The sequence below is a fragment of the Ornithorhynchus anatinus genome, chromosome 12 (genome assembly GCF_004115215.2).
Source record: "Ornithorhynchus anatinus isolate Pmale09 chromosome 12, mOrnAna1.pri.v4, whole genome shotgun sequence".
NCBI lineage: Eukaryota > Metazoa > Chordata > Mammalia > Monotremata > Ornithorhynchidae > Ornithorhynchus > Ornithorhynchus anatinus.
Window position 1 is genome coordinate 24,685,063 of NC_041739.1, and position 16,074 is coordinate 24,701,136.

The 16,074-nt window shown below is 43.8% G+C and overlaps 1 non-coding gene across 1 annotated transcript; it reads left to right on the forward strand.

The window, feature by feature from the left end:
• Positions 1–15,611: 15,611 nt before the first annotated feature.
• On the forward strand, positions 15,612–15,748 carry LOC114815848. The gene has a single exon (XR_003763650.1). It is a non-coding gene; the product is annotated as a small nucleolar RNA SNORA7 (small nucleolar RNA).
• The last annotated feature ends 326 nt before the right edge of the window (positions 15,749–16,074 follow it).

Below are 16,074 nucleotides of genomic sequence, written 5' to 3' on the forward strand. Positions count from 1 at the left end.
TGCCAGAAAACTTGGGGTCTTTTATTTGCAAATTAGGCCTTAAAGGTTTAGCATTTTGTGTAGGAGATGTTGGTTTTGATTTTAAAAGAGCTTTAAATTCTCAGAGGCTGATATTCAAATGTCCTTGTCCTAAGCCCCTAATTATACCTGCTACCCGCTTCTGACTGAGCCAGAAGGATTTTTTTTTTAAATAAAGTAGTCCTGAAGCTGCAACATCGCTTAGTCTTGTGTACCTGAAAAAGGCTAGAAATGGTCTGATGACCGGATGACCCAAAACCCCCAAAGCATCTTCTCTTCAATCAGAATGTAATCAGGGACTTCAGTCAGCAAGTGGGTCTCACAGCAAAAAACAATATTAGGAAACTAAGCAGATTCACTAAGCTCAAGTAGAACCTGATTCATTATGGTGCTTCCTAAAGGTAAGTGAGGGTCAAGTTGGGTGCTTGGAGAGCCAGTCCAGTTCAAAAGGGAGGCAGATTTTCAGCGAAGAGCTTCTTTTTGGCCAACAAATCAAGTGAATGAATGAAACAATCAATAGTATTTATTGAGCGTCTACTGTGTGCCCGAGGAAATGAACTCCAAATTGACTTGGTCGTCTTCGCTCTCAAAGTTGAAGACCAAAGGCTGACTCTTAATTGCATTTGCAAAGAAGCTGAAAACAGAATCTTGAAATTGGAACGGAGATGATGTTTAAAATATCAGAGTTTCCGCATCTTGAATGCCTCGTTGCCTTTAGGGTTGAAAGGACAGTGTCATTCCCAAGGGTGGTGGTGGTGGTCCTCCTTTCTGCTATACAGCCAATAAAAAGGGAAAGTGAATGAGGCAATTTTGCCCAGGGCCACTCTCTGGAAGTAATTCAGGAAGGCAAGAACCTTTTCGGGCCACAGCTAGGAGGATTGTCGAGTGCAGCAGAGAAGATGGTTTCCTTGATGGTGCCCCTGTGGCTTGGAAGAGTGAATTCACCTAAGTGCCTAATGTACCATGGAGAATAGTACCCAGTCGGCTATGGAGCAACCTGCCTCTAGTCCTGGGGCATAATTTAAGCTCTCCCTGGCATCATGACATCTGATGTAATGATGTCATGATTGTGGACTTTGGGAATGCATCTATTAATATCATTAGTATTATTATATTGTGTCTACTATGAGCCAAGCACTAACCTAAGCAGTAGAGTAGATACAAGATAATAACGTCAGACATAGTCCCTGTCCCACACGGGGTGCACAGTCTAAAGAGGAGACATTGAATTCCCATTTTCCAGATGAAGAATCTGAGGCACAGAGAAGTCAAGTGACTTGGTCAAGGTCACACGGCAGACAAGTGGCAGAGCCAGGATTAGAACCCAGATTCTCTGACTCCCAGGCATGTACTCTTTCCACGAGGCTCTGCTGCTTTTCTTAAAGTCTTAGTACTTATGAGATGTGTAGTCCCGTGAATTCTTAGGCCCCAATCCAGAAACCCAGAAGTTTTCAGAGCTGCTCTATATCTGTAGTGATTTTTAGGGAGCGAATGCTGGGGTCTGGGGTAACATGACTCTGTTGTTTTAGATAGGACTGTCACAGGTTTTACTTCCAGAGTAGACAATCTTGGCAACGTGGTCAGTCGGTGGCATTTATTGAGCTCTTACCGTGTGCAGAGTACTGTACTATGTGCTATGTACAGAGTACTGTACTATGTACTATCTACTATGTACTGTGTACTATGTGTATTGGAGTACAATACAACAAAATTAGTAGACATGTTCCCTGTCCACAAGGAGATCTTAAAACTATAGTCTATGTGAGATAACAGGCTAACCATTAAGGCTCAATCAAGTCTAGTAAGATGAGCAGACTCTTGAGACAATCATCTGGATGAGTTTAGCCAAAGCTAAACTAAGCATTTCCTTCTACTCTATGGATACTTTATCCAGAAGTGTCAGCTGAGAGGTATACTCACCCTCAATTCTCCATTTCATTTGGCTAGTCAAGTCCTGACTTAAAGCGATGGGGGCCTACGCTCAATTCTGTCATAACGTGTTTTCATTATGCATTTTGGATAGAATGCCGCGGCAGAGAGAATGTTCTTCTGGTGATGTTTGCCTGTTTGGACACAGCATGCCATGATGTCAGGAGAAACAGTTCACATGCATGGGGACAGTGTCAGGCACAGTGAGTAGTATAAAGTTTGTTTCCCTTAAAATAGGGCTCTGTAAAAACTTAACCCCCAAGTTACAGGAGAACTGGGTGTTGTTCTATGGATGAAAGAGCTCCAAAGGACAGGGATAGGAAAGGAAATCAAAGCCAACTAAAGCCAAAGGAGTCCATTTAAGATTTCTCAGTCTCGTAGGTGTCCAAGATTCCTCTCAGTTTACCTATAGGAAAGCCTGATCCCAACTGTCCCTTTCATATTTTCTGTGGGTGTTTTGCAGAGTCTCTTTTCAGTTCATTTGCCATATTTGCTTTGTCTCTGATAGTGTTAGTGTGATTCTGCCAAAGAGCATAAGTAGAGGCTTTGGTTATTCAAATCAGTTTAGTCCTTGCAATTATTATTTTCCAATTTAAGAAGAATTTCAGTTGGCTTTTCATGGAGGTACTGAAAAAATTTAAGACTGAGAAGTCACTTTGCTGTCTTTAATCCTAATAAGTAATAATGTTTAGTATCATCAAGATGGCCAAGTTTATCCACCTAGGAAGTAGTCCCTTGAGCATGAGTTTTTGGGAATTTGATTAACAAATGCAGCTACTGATATATGAGTTATGATTAGACACATCCTTTCTTCAATAAAAAAGTATCCAAATTGGGGTTAATCCTGTATTGTCCCTCCATCTTGCCCCCAAATAGTCTGCTGGGTTTTTTTCTAGTGTTACTTTATAAAACAGTGAACCAATATTATATGAGTCTAAACTGTAAGCTTCTCATTCATTCAATAGTATTTACTGAGCACTTATTATGTGCAGAGCACTGTACTAAGCGCTTGGAATGTACAATTCGGCAACAGATAGAGACAATCCCTGCCCATTGACGGACTTACAGTTTAATCGGGGGAGACAGACAAAAACAATAGCAATACATAGAATCAAGGGGATGTACATCTCATTAACAAAATAAATAGGGTAATAAAAATATATACAAATGAGCAGAAGAGCCCAGTATTGAGAGGAGAGGGAGGGAGAGGGGGAGGAGCAGAGGGAAAGGGGACAAAAGGGGGCTTAGCTGAGGGGAGGTGAAGGGGGGACAGAGAGGCAGCAGAGGGAGCAGAGGGAAAAGGGGAAGCTCAGTCTGGGAAGGCCTCTTGGAGGAGGTGAGCTCTCAGTAGGGTTTTGAAGAGGGGAAGAGAGTTAGTTTGGTGGAGGTGAGGAGGGAGGGCATTCCAGGACAGCGGGAGGACGTGGGCCGGGGGTCGACGGCGGGATAGGCGAGAATGGGGGACGGTGAGGAGGTGGGCGGCAGAGGAGCGGAGCATGCGGGGTGGGCAGTAGAAAGAGAGAAGGGAGGAGAGGTAGGAAGGGGCAAGGTGATGGAGAGCCTTGAAGCTCAGAGTGAGAAGTTTTTGTTTCATGCGGAGGTTGATAGGCAACCACTGGAGGTTTTTAAGAAGGGGAGTGACCTGCCCAGAGCGTTTCTGCAGGAAGATGAGCCGGGCAGCCGAATGAAGAATAGACTGGAGGGGGGAGAGACAGGAGGAAGGGAAATCAGAGAGAAGGCTGACACAATAATCCAGCTGGGATATTATGAGAGCCTGTACCAGTAAGATAGCCATTTGGGTGGAGAGGAAAGGGCGGATCTTGGCAATATTATAAAGGTGAGACCGGCAGGTCTTGGTGACGGATTGAATGTGAGATCGTGAAGGCCAACTCTATTGTACTGTACTCTCTCAAGTGTTTGGTACAGTGCTTTGCACACAGCAAGTGCTCATAAATAACACACCACAGAAGAAAGGTCAGAGGTCAAAGAACCTTTCCACAGTCCAGCCTACCTTTGGATAAAAAAGAAAAAAAAGAAAAAAATATAGCCCAAGGGCCTATTCTCCCATTCCAGGCGCTTGTACCACCATCCTTCACCCACCCTTGTGTGATGTGTGCTGTAAGCAGCAAGGTCTCTATGGTTCGGTGGAAAACATCTTGGATTTGACTTAGATGTTTTCCACCGAACCATAGAGACCATGCTGCTAGCATGGTCCTAGCATGTCCAGGAAGTTTTCTGAGTGCAGAAGAGTACTCAAGTATGAGCTCAGATTCTTGGGCACCTCAACATTATGACCAAGTTGCTTTACTTTTCAGCATAGCAGTTGAGAATGCTGGTCCCATCTATTCTGCTATCTTTAGGCAGAATCGCCACAGATAAATGAGAATTGATCCCGACTGGCATCAACCGTTGCTGTGGAAATGTAGGACTCATTCAAATGGTAGGAGGAAAACATTAGGAGAGGGAAATAACAGTTCTGAAGTTCCACATTTTATGAACTAATCTTGTGAAAAAGAAGTCATTAAACAAAAAAAAAATCCCAAATCCACCAAGGCCTCTAATGGTCTGTGTTTAACAAGAGGGCGGTGATCTTTACTTCTCTATCCAATTTGGAAGGGGAAATTTAGGAGCAAGGTTTTCACTGAAAGCATATTGCTTAGAGGTTTCAACAGGGACAATCCTTCAGAGTGAAACATGAGGCCTAGTTTGGCAGTGGGATCCACCAGGAAGGATCTTCCTGGACATGCTGTGTCATTTGCTTCAGTCCCCATCCAAGCCAGTACTTGCCTGGCATCTTGCCTTGTTGAAATTGGCTTACCATCTTGTTTAAGTGGGCATCCTGCCACACTAATTGATGGGCATGAGTACAGGCATGCTAGGAAACCATCAAATCTGAGTAAAAGGAGAAGGATTTCAGCCCAGAAATGTCAAAACAGTCAACTGTGCTGAGCTCACATGCCAAGGTTAAAGAGGATACAGTATCAATGTCACGACTCCAGTTCAGACCTGGATTCATTTTTGAATTCCAAAAATAGCTGTAGCCCAAGGCAGGATTTTGGCCCTAGGGGTCCAAAATAAATGTCAATCACAGGGGAGTAGGAAAGTACCAGATCCTTTCACTTGCCACGTGGAGCACCTATGGCTTTTTCCCCAGAGACTCGTGGCCAGAGCACATTTCCAGCTGAATTGTTGGGTCAGATTTGGAAGCTGAACCCGAGGCCTCCTATGCCTCCTCCAGCCTCTGCTAAATTGGTCCCCTTATAAGAAAAGGTATTTTGATTTTGTGAGGAAAATCCCACTGGGTAAATCGTATTCAAGAACACAGTAAAGTTGAAGGAGGGGAAATACCAAGAAGTAAATCTAAGCAGACGACATTGGAAAGGGCAGGAAAAAGCCAGTTGATTGGGCAGCATTGCCTAAAAGATAAAAAAAATGTGTTTGGTCACAATGATCCCAGGTTTTTGTGTTTTAACTTTAGAGTCTGTAGTCTAAACTTCATGCACGGGGAGTTATGCACAAAACTCCCAATAGTGTTCATTAGAATTTCTTATAAAATGTACATGCAAATGTACTTACTTTTTTATAATAATCTGGATTCCATTCTCAGACATTTTTATTCTGGTCAAGCAGCCTTTCGGTCTAAAATTCACTGGAAAGTCTCCTTACAAATAGCAGTATTCACAGGAACAGCAATTTTCACTGTTCTAGGTTGTTTAGGGGGGATGTTTTTAAGTTAGAGAACATCTTCATTTCACGGATCACTTAAGGTCCTAGAGGGAAGCAAGCCATTTTCTCCTTTGCTTTCCCATGAATTCTGTTCATCGATTCTAGAGAGTAACCTCGTAGACTTCGATTACACCAATACTTCTGACATTCTAGATGCTTCTCAGTCAGTCAACGGTACCTACCGAGATCCCACGGCCCCTCTGTTTCAGAAACCTAACTCTTCCCGCTCGACGTTTCAGACCTCAACATTGCAGAGTCTGATCAATCCTTAGGGTCTCACAGGTTTCCCTCACAACCCCAGCTGCGCCCCAGCCACAACCACCACAAAAGGCACAGACACTTTTTCTCTCACAGCACAAAGGCATCATCTCTCTATGCACAAATGGAAAGCAGATCTCGGCATTCCCAGCCAATTGTTTATGAGATCTAAAATCTGCTGACTTGGTTTTTCAATTAATGGGGTCTCCATGTTTACAGCTCTATTCCAAGCAGAATGATAAAGAGAGACCGAAGCCAGCGCCTGTGTAATATATTCATAGTCACCTCAAGGGCAGGTCAGATGCTGACCTTTTCCATGAGTAATGTTAGGACTCCTAACAAGGACACATTCAAAGATGAGGAGGAGCATCACCTTTTCTACGCTGTTCCGCCAGATGGCATGTCTAAATCACTTGTTTTGTTGAAATGTGAGTTTTGTCCACATTACCATTATCATACTTAAAAGAGCAGGAACAAAGCTATCCGGGTTGTTTTGGGCCTTCAACTGAAGGGGCCCAAAGAAGATATTTCAAATTGGACAGCTTAAACTCAGCTTAATTCTGTGGTAATAAATTGGACTGGAAAAAGCCCCCTTTCATCCCTTTCCCCGTTTGATTTTGTGCCAACCCTAACACTGGCCTGCCCTATTACTGAGACAGGAGGAAGGAGAAAGAGGTTCTTCAGAAAAAGATCTTCTACTTGCCGGATGAGAGGGACCCAACATTAGAGCAAACCCTATAGAGGAACTCCTGGGGAAATATCAATTGTATCAATGTGAGGTGAAAAACATGACCTTCTGGAAAAGATAGAAAGAACTGGAGCAGAAGCCACCCATCGTTTAATGACCATTGTAATTCCAAGTCCCGTTTTCTAGCCAACAAGAGAGGGGTTGGTAAATTATTTTTTATAATAATTCATGACATCTTCCTAATTGAAGGCTTGACTTGGATAGACAAGGCAGCAGATCAATGGCATATGCCTCTTTGTGAGTGTCTGGTAATTGACTTGTAACTGCACAATTGACAGCTGATGTTTGGCTAAACTGATGACCCTCCCTGCCCCACAATCCTCCCTTCCGGCTAACTGTACTTGGTAGATTGCTCTAAGCCAATTCAAGACATCAGGAGACTAGGCGACAAGAACAAGGGGGGGAAAGGTAAACTTAGTAACTCAAGCTACAGTGGTTGAGGAAAACATCTCTTGTAAATATCTTCAGCTCTTAGGTCTTCACTGCTTTGTAAGTATAGCTCTCCTCCTATACCTTAAGGCAGGAAGAGTGGTATTATAATATTATTACTACTTCCATCTCACAGATAGGGAAATTAAATGTTGGTATTTGTATTTGTTAAGCACTTACTGTGTGCAGAGCACTGTTCTAAGCGCTGGGGCAGAGACAGGGTAATCAGGTTGTCCCACGTGAGGCTCACAGTTAATCCCCATTTTACAGATGAGGTAACTGAGGCACAGAGAAGTTAAGTGACTTGCCCACAGTCACACAGCTGATTAACGTCTCGCCCAAAATCACACAGCTAAATTGGTTAAGGGCCCGGAGTTCAAATTTAAACCCCTTGAGTATGTGTTCCACTAAATGCTGAAGGAAAGGAAAGCCACTTGTCAAGAAGATTTTTGATTCAGGATTAAAGGTAACTGATTTCCAGTTACCAAAAATGCTGAAACGAATGCTGGATTCCAACATAGCAGTAGGCATTTGTAAAAAAGAAAAGGAGTGGCCTAGCAGGAAAAAGCTCTGGGCCCAGGAGCTAGAGGACCTGGGTTCTAATCCTGACTCTGCCACTTGTCTGTTGCGCTACCTTGGGCAAGTTATTTACCTTCTCCATGCCCTAGTTTCCTCATCTGTAGAATGGGGATTAAGTTACCTGTTCTCCCTTTCCGCTAGATTTTGAGCCCTACAAAGGACAGAGACTGTTGAAACTGATTATCTTGTGTCTGCCCCCGTGCCTCATTACAGTGTTAAGCACATAGTAATTGCTTAAGCAAAGCCACGGTTATTCATATTCCAACTTATTTTTGAGACTGGGCATTTTAAGTCAGAGAATTTGCAATGTTCTTTTTTCAATACAAGAGTAGCCTCTGTGGAGTTTTGCAAATTTGCTTTATTTGTGTGAGAATTCGAAGGAAATATAATCCAGTAGTTACAAAAGTTTACATCTGATGTGACATCTCACTTTCTGTAATATTATCCTTTAGCAAGGTCATCCGAGGAGCCTAACCAGAAAATATCACTTTATTATTTCCCCTGCTCAAGTCCCTCCTTGGTACTAGGTTAGTCAAGCCTAGAACTATTAAGGTTCCACTTGTGCCTAACTTGTCTTATGTCATCAGGTCGTTTCCAACCCATAGCGACACCATGGACACATCTCTCCCAGAACGTCCCAGTCAGTGAATTCAGAATGCAGAGCCGTTAAATGCAGCATGAACTGTGTTACTGACTAGTGTCAAGTACCTAATTCATTGGGGAGAATGTGCCACAATTAATGAATCAGTGATATTTATTGAGTGCTTACTGAGTACCAAGCATTGTATTAAGTGTTTAGGAGCGTACCACAAAAGCAAGACTGATTCCCTTCCCTCAAGGAGTTTAAAATCTAATGAACCACAGAGGCACATTATTTGCATATCGAGGAAGCTGAAGGAAGAAATAAGGAGGTAACTACAACTTAAAGAAGCAGTGTGGCTTAGTGGAAAGAGGATGGGCTTGGGAATCAGAAGTCGTGGGTTCTAATCCAGTCTCTGCCACTTGTCAGCTGTGTGACTTTGGACAAGTCACTTAACTTCTCTGTGCCTCAGTTACCTCATCTACAAAATGGGGATTAAGTCTGTGAGACCCAAGTGGAACCACCTGATAACCTGTATCTACCCCAGCATTTAGAACAGTGCTTGGCACATAGTAAGCGCTTAACAAATGCCATTATTATTATTGTAACAAGATGAAATACCTGAACAAGTAGCTGAATATACCAATAAAATATTACACATGTGCTGAGGGTAGGAATAAAATACATAAGTGCTACAGTTGGGTTGATATGATTAAAGTGCAGTGAATTAATCAGGGAAGGGTTCCTGAAGGAGGTGTGATTTAAGAGGATTTTGAAGATGGGAAGAACTGTGGTTTGGAAGTTTTGAAGTGTGGAGGGATTTCCAGACCAGGAGAACAGTGTGAGCTAGGAGTTGGTGGGGGAAGGAGCCAAGAGTGGGAGCTGGCCAGAAGTGGGTGAAAAGATTTGATAGGTAAAATGGAGAAATCTGTGAAGAAGACTTGTAGGCAACTGTAGGAAGTTTTTGTTTGATGTGGAGGGAGCTGTAAATAATTTCACTTGCGTCTCCCCTGTTAGTGTACACTTCTTGTGCGCAGGGAAAGTACCCCTACGAACAGTCAATCAATAGTATTCACTGCATGCTTACTGTGTGCAAAGCACTGTACTTCATGCTTGGGAGAGTACAATAAAACGGGGTTGGTAGACATGTTCCCTGCCCACGATGAATTTACAGACTGGAGGGAGAGGTGATGCTACAGGGCTGAGGGAGGGGCAAGTAGAGGGGGAAAATTGTAGAGCAAGGGCAACCCAGAAGGGAGTGGGAGAAGAGGAAAATGAGAGCTTAGCCAGAGAAGGCCTCTTGGAGGGGATGTGTTTTCAATAAATGCCTTCTTTATGTCATACTTTTCTTAGACCTTGGTATAGGGTATTGCATCCAGGGGCTTCTCATAATGCTATTATGCCTAGATGGACAACTATTGGTGTTTTTGTGGAACGGAGAGATGTGTGCTGAGTGACACTTCAACAAGATGATGGATGTGGCTGGAGGCAGGAAGACCATTGAGCAGGCTGATAGAGTATTCTAAGCGTGACAGGACAAGAGCTTGGACTAGTGTGATAGCTGTTTAGAGGAAGGGGTGGATTCAGGCAGCGTTGGGAAGAAAGAACTGGCAGGTTTTATCAGTTGATGGACTGTGATACAAATTCACTCTGCAGGATCACCCAAACACGGGCATTACCATTCCAAAGCAATGTCGATTTCCCGTCCTGCCTCGTGGCAACTGTTTTTAATTTATTGGTCAAGCCCCTCTGTTTCGACCTTTTCCCCCCACAATCCTTTACTGCTGCTTTCTCTTCCACTCATAGATCTGTGCAGAAACATCTCTTTTGACTTGAGTCTGGCTTTAGGCAGGAAAGGTTGGGAACCAGCCAGGCAAGATTTACTTCCGGTTTCCAGTGATTGATTTGGGTTGTTGGAGTGAATGTGGTTATCTTTTATAATGATAAAGTTGTTTCTGCTGCCGCACATAAGTGCTGGCATTGCAAAGCATTACTTAGCAACACCTCTGGAGCACAGCAACAGCAATTGCTGTATTTCAAATGCCCTTCTTAATCATTCAGATCAGAGGAAGGATGTGCCTTTGAACTGCCTGAGGGAGAGTGTGATTGGCATTAAGTATAGTGTAAGCCCCGTCTCGTGTTAGAGCTTTGGCACTGTGCTGTGTGAGAAACCAGTTCCGATCAATGCCAGCCAAACATGGATATCGATGAGAAGACAAATCCATGGCAGAATAAGGATTGCTGTCTGTTTCCCGAAAAACACATCTTATTAGGAACGTTGCTCTGCTGCCTTGTAATATGTTCCTAAGGGGGCTGCAAAAAGTGGCAGAATTTTTTAGGTGTCTGCCTAAAAAAGACATGCCGCTTGATGAAATTAAAATGATGAATGTTAAAACGTGTGTTCGGGCCTAACGTTGGTGACTTCTCTAGTATCGATTCTCTCTTTCTTGTTTTGGTTGTTTTAGAATAGGAAGGTAGATAGTTTTCCATCAGAGATTAGCAGCTTGAGTTCAGAGGTGTATTGCAACATGTCTTTATCTCACCTAAATGTTCTCCAGCTAATTTAGACCTGGAAATCTAGGGAGAACTTTTATTATAGCCAAATCCGTCAATTTCCTCAGGCATATAGCAGAAATGGTAACTTGCAGTCAGAGGTGTTTCAATGAAAGTGCTTTGAACATGTCTGACTTCTGGGCCAAAAAGGTCTTTGGGCAAATTGTGGACAGTCAGTTAAATTCATTTGAAAAGGAAATCAATACTGCCAGAAAATAAATTAGATGACGATATAAGAGCCTTGCTTCTCCCCAGACTAAATAATTAAAGAAAGAATTGCAAGCTGTAGCAGAGAGGCCAGCATTTTGTAGAATCCATGTCGGGGTAAACCTAAAGATTAACTGCAATGGCCCACTTTCTAATCAATTAGACAAAGGGGAAAATTATATAAATTCTTCCCATCTATCATCTATGCCTCCTTTAAAAATGTGTGGAGTGAGTAATAGAATAAGAGATCAGATCCATGGAATAGGAGAGAAGAATAATAGGAGAAGTAGTGTGCCCTAAAAGATTAAGCATGGGTTTGGGAGACAGAAGGACTTGAGTTCTAATTCTGGCTCTGCCACTTGTCTGCTGAGTGACCTTGGGCAAGTCACTTAACTTTTCTGTGCTTCAGTTACCTTAGCTATAAGATTGTCAGCTCCACGTGGAAAGTTGAGTATCTCCAATCTGATTAGCTTGTATCTACCCCAGCGCTTAGAACAGTGCCTGCCACATAGTAAACACTTAACAAATACCATAAAAATAAAAGATTCAGAGGACTGAGAATGGGAATCAGAAATGAAGCCTGCAGTGCCACCGATAATAATAATAATAATGTTGGTATTTGTTAAGCGCTTACTATGTGCCAAGCACTGTTCTAAACACTGGGGTAGATACAGGGTAATCAATTTGTCCCATGTGAGGCTCACAGTCTTAATCCCCATTTTAGAGATGAAGTCACTGAGGCACTGAGAAGTTAAGTGACGTGCCCAAAGTCACGCAGCTGACAGGTGGCGGAGGGGAGATTAGAACCCATGACCCCTAAGCCCGTGCTTTTTCCACTGAGCCATGCTGTTTCTCTATTCCATGGATTCCATGGATGGATCCATCCATCCATGGTGGATGATCCACCAATTCTATGGATGATCGGGACAATTCATAGGTGTAGGCCCTAAGAGCACAAATGCAGTAGCCAAGTTTATATTACAGTTGTAGATCACTGGATTTATAACCAGCTATAGTTGAGGCGAGTGGAACAGCAACCAGTAGCCCAAGCTCCACAGGGTCCACACTCTTCGTTATACAGAAAGCAGAGTTGTTTGTGTGATCATAGCCCATTTCTGTCTTCTTCTCACTTAAGCACTTTCCCTCAATGAGGTGGGAGAAAGAGGGTGGTATCTGGCAGGGGAGAATGGCAAAGCAAGGTACAGGGACATACCTGTTAAGGAAGACAGATTTGTCCCTAGGTGTATGGCGGAGGTGAGACAAGGTACCAACATGGCAGAGAATGCCTGGGGCAGCTGCTGAGAAACAGATTTTATTTGAAAAATCATAAATGGAGAGATCAGGGTTACAGGGGTGAATTTGGGGCTCTGGGGTGTGGGGTCACATGAGAGGGTAGATTTGGGATTATGGAGTGGAGGAGGGTGGAGACATGAGAGATGTCCAGATCAGGGATTAAAATAGCAGGGGAATGTGGTTGGGAGATAAGCAGGGGAGAGCAGGGTAAGTAAAATTAAAAATTAAGTAATAAAAGGGGATTTTCTGAGTGACAGGAAGCAGGATCACATTGAATTATGTTCAGTGTGCATGCAATAGGAAGTAAGGTTAGAAGCCAGGTCATAGCGATAATAATGATAATCGTGGTATTTGTTAAGCGCTCACTATGTGCTAGGCACTGTACTAAACTCAAGGTTAGATAAAAGCTAATCGGGTTGGACACAGTCCCTGTCCCTCATAGAGCTCACAGTCTTAATCCCCATTTTACAGATGAGGTAAGTGAGGCACAGAGAAGTTCAGTGACTTGCCTAAGGTCACACAAGTCGTGGAGCTGGGATCAGAAGCCAGGTCCTTCTGATTCCCAAGCCTTTGCTCTATCCATTAGGTCATGAGGATGCTGAACACCTCCCCCTCCCTGCTGCTCTATTCCCAGGAAACGAGGGCTGCTCTGGCCCTCTGAACTTGCAGGGTGCAATATTGAGTCCCCAAGGCCATTGCTTCTTCCCTGAAGTATTCCCCAGAGCTTCAGTGCTGGGGTGAGCAGGATGGCACAGGAGTCGGAGACAGAAGTTGGTCCTTGGAGTGAGCACAGCGGCACAATTCTTTATAGTGGCTTTGCCACTATGGTTCCTAGCTATGGGGGTCAACTCATTATTTTAGTCCCATTGCTATTAGGCTGAAATTCCAGTCTGGTTCATGGAGGTCTTCATCAAGACCAAAAAGCATCTTAGAAAGGCTAAAAAGACCCCGGAGTTTCAGGAGCTTGGGCGGGGGGGGCAGCTGAAAAGTCCCAACATTGAGTCTTCAATTAATCGGCAAAATTTACTGAATGTTTAGTGTGCAGAGCACTATAAGCGCTTGGGAAAGTACAATGGAACAGAGTTGGTCAACATGAACCCTGCCCTCAAAGAGCTCTCTGACCTTTTCGCTCTTTAAAGCTTGCAGGGCGCTCCCAGAGCCCATTTCCTCAACTCCCCTCCTTTTCCTTAACGCTCCTTCTTCACCTCCACACTCTGTGTGAAAAATCGGCATTTACGTCAACCAGTACTTCCTGAGTTGCTGTCACTGGGGCTACTGAAGAAATGGACTGCTGCTGCTGAGTGTGAGAGGCTCCCAAGGATTTCCCATCTGCTCTGCACCACTCGAGGGTTCGCAACCCTATACAAAGAAGATGGTATTACAAGTTGATTCGTGGCATACTCCCTGTGCCAGAGGAGACCCTTGCTGGGTAGTGATGCCCATTGTTTTCACTCATGATCAGGGTAACCACACACACACACACACACATCCCCCCCAGCCCTTTCCCTGCTAACAGTGCCTGAACAGTGCTCCTGAAGAATCTCATTTAGTTCTGACTGGAGAAAGGTTAAGACTACCCCTTGACACAGCTCTCTTTCCTCCAACAATAAAATAGATACAAATCTACAGAAGCAATAGAAGCATAAATTATACTCTTCTCTCACAGACAAGTAAGAATATTTCACCCCATTAGCAGTACGGAAGCCCAGCACAGTCTTAGCTTGAATGTTCTGCCCGGGATGGTGCCCCAAAACAAACCAAGCAGCCAAGACAATCTGTAGCTGACAGGGAAAGATTATATTTTTGAACAACATCTTGAAAATCCTTGGAGGGACATGCCTATGCCCACAGTGAGGATTTCGTTGGCGTAATTGGTATAATTACCTTGTACAACTGGAAGATTGACCTAGAGGCCCTTTAAGGAAGGGCAATCAGGGAAGAGTGGGAGGCCATACTGCCTTGCAGAGGCACCTGGCGTGTGACAACAGGAGTAGGAAATAAACAAAGGCCTTTAGTTTAAATTGAAAGGGAAAAATCCAGGCCTTCAAATCAAAGGGGACTGCAGAATCTCCTTCACTGGAGACATGTATAAATTGGCCCAATCTAAATAGCAAGTGGGGCTACTGAAGCTTTTTGGTAATGATTAAATTTTGGAGACCTTCGTTTTACTTATTGCCTAAGATTCCTTTCTTTTTCCTCCGATCTCTGGCTGTGACCTCTGAACGCACTCAACCTGTCGCATGCTCTTACACCACTACTGATTTCCCTACCAACCCTCTCATCACTTGACATTAAAATACATGCCCTCAACTCTGCCTTAGCCACAAACTCAACTCCTTTGCCTCCCTGTCTCTCAGCTGCTCTCATTTCACCAACCCCCAGCCATGGATCATTTCCACAGTCTGCTACTCCTCCTCCTGCACTCAAGTAACAGAGAGATGCTGGAGAAAAATCTAGGTACCAGGATGATTTTTGATACGTCTCCCTGGCAACTCTTCTATTCTGCCCTCATCGACTCCCACCCCCACAACCTACCAACTTTTCTAACCTTTAACTCTCCTGAAGCCATCTCCCTCTAACCTGTTAACTTTGCCAACTATTCTGTTAATAAAATCAAAACCATCTGGAATGAACTTCCTATTGTCCCTACTTTACCTTCATCTGCCTGGTAGTCATCACTTAAGTCACTGGTTTTCATTCATGGGAAGAAGCAGCGTGGCTCAGTGGAAAGAGCACGGGCTTAAGAGTCAGAGGTCATGGGTTCTAATCCTGGCTCCGCCACTTGTCAGGTGTGTGACTTTGGGCAAGTCACTTTACTTCTCGGTGCCTCAGTTATCTCATTTGTAAAATGGGGATTAAAACTGTGTGTCTCATGTCGGCCAACCTAATTACCTTGTATCTGCCCCAGCGCTTAGAACAGTGCTCGGCACATAGTAAGCGCTTAACAAATACCAACATTATTATTATTATCTATATACTACAGCCCTTTTCTTCTTTCTCCTACTTCACAGCTGTATCCTCTGTGTGTGAGCTGATCCCATCCTCTCTCTTCTCTTAAAAAAATCTTGTTTTCATCTTCCTCCTCTTGTTACTACTATTTTCAAGTTCTCATTCGCCTTCACCTCTTGTTTAGCCATGCTTAAGTCTCATCTGTACTAAAAAAGGCTTCTAAATCTCTTCCTCCCCTCCACTTCTCGCCCCATTCTCGCACCTCGATTTCTGGTCCAGATGTGGCTAGGTAATGTAAGCGCTTAACAAATACCAACATTATAACATTATTATTATATCCCCCTCCTCTCAGAATCGCACCTGGTGAGTTTCCAGTACTCTATCAGCTCGGGTACAAGAGGGAAAGTCAAGCAGAGGCCTACCCATTCCATTCCTAGCTTGGACAGTGGCTAGTGACTGGAAGGCAATCTGCTACAAGTCAAAACGCACCTCTGCTGGGCAGCGGTGGCATGGGAGAGAATCAAGATTGGAGACTCAAGTTCACTGCACAGAAGGCAATGGTAAACCACTTCTGTATTTTTACCGAGAAAACTCTATGGATACATCACCAGAACATTTGCCGATGGAGGTGGAGCATTCTGGGAGAGGAGTGTTCATGGAGTCTCTATGGGTCAGAGGTGACTCAAGAGCATAAGGCCAGACAATATATTCCCACTGTTCTACCTACCTTCAGCCTCTGTCTAAATCAGTCCATACTCCTTGCTGCTGCCTGGATCATTGTTAGCCAAGACCCAGGTGGCCAAAA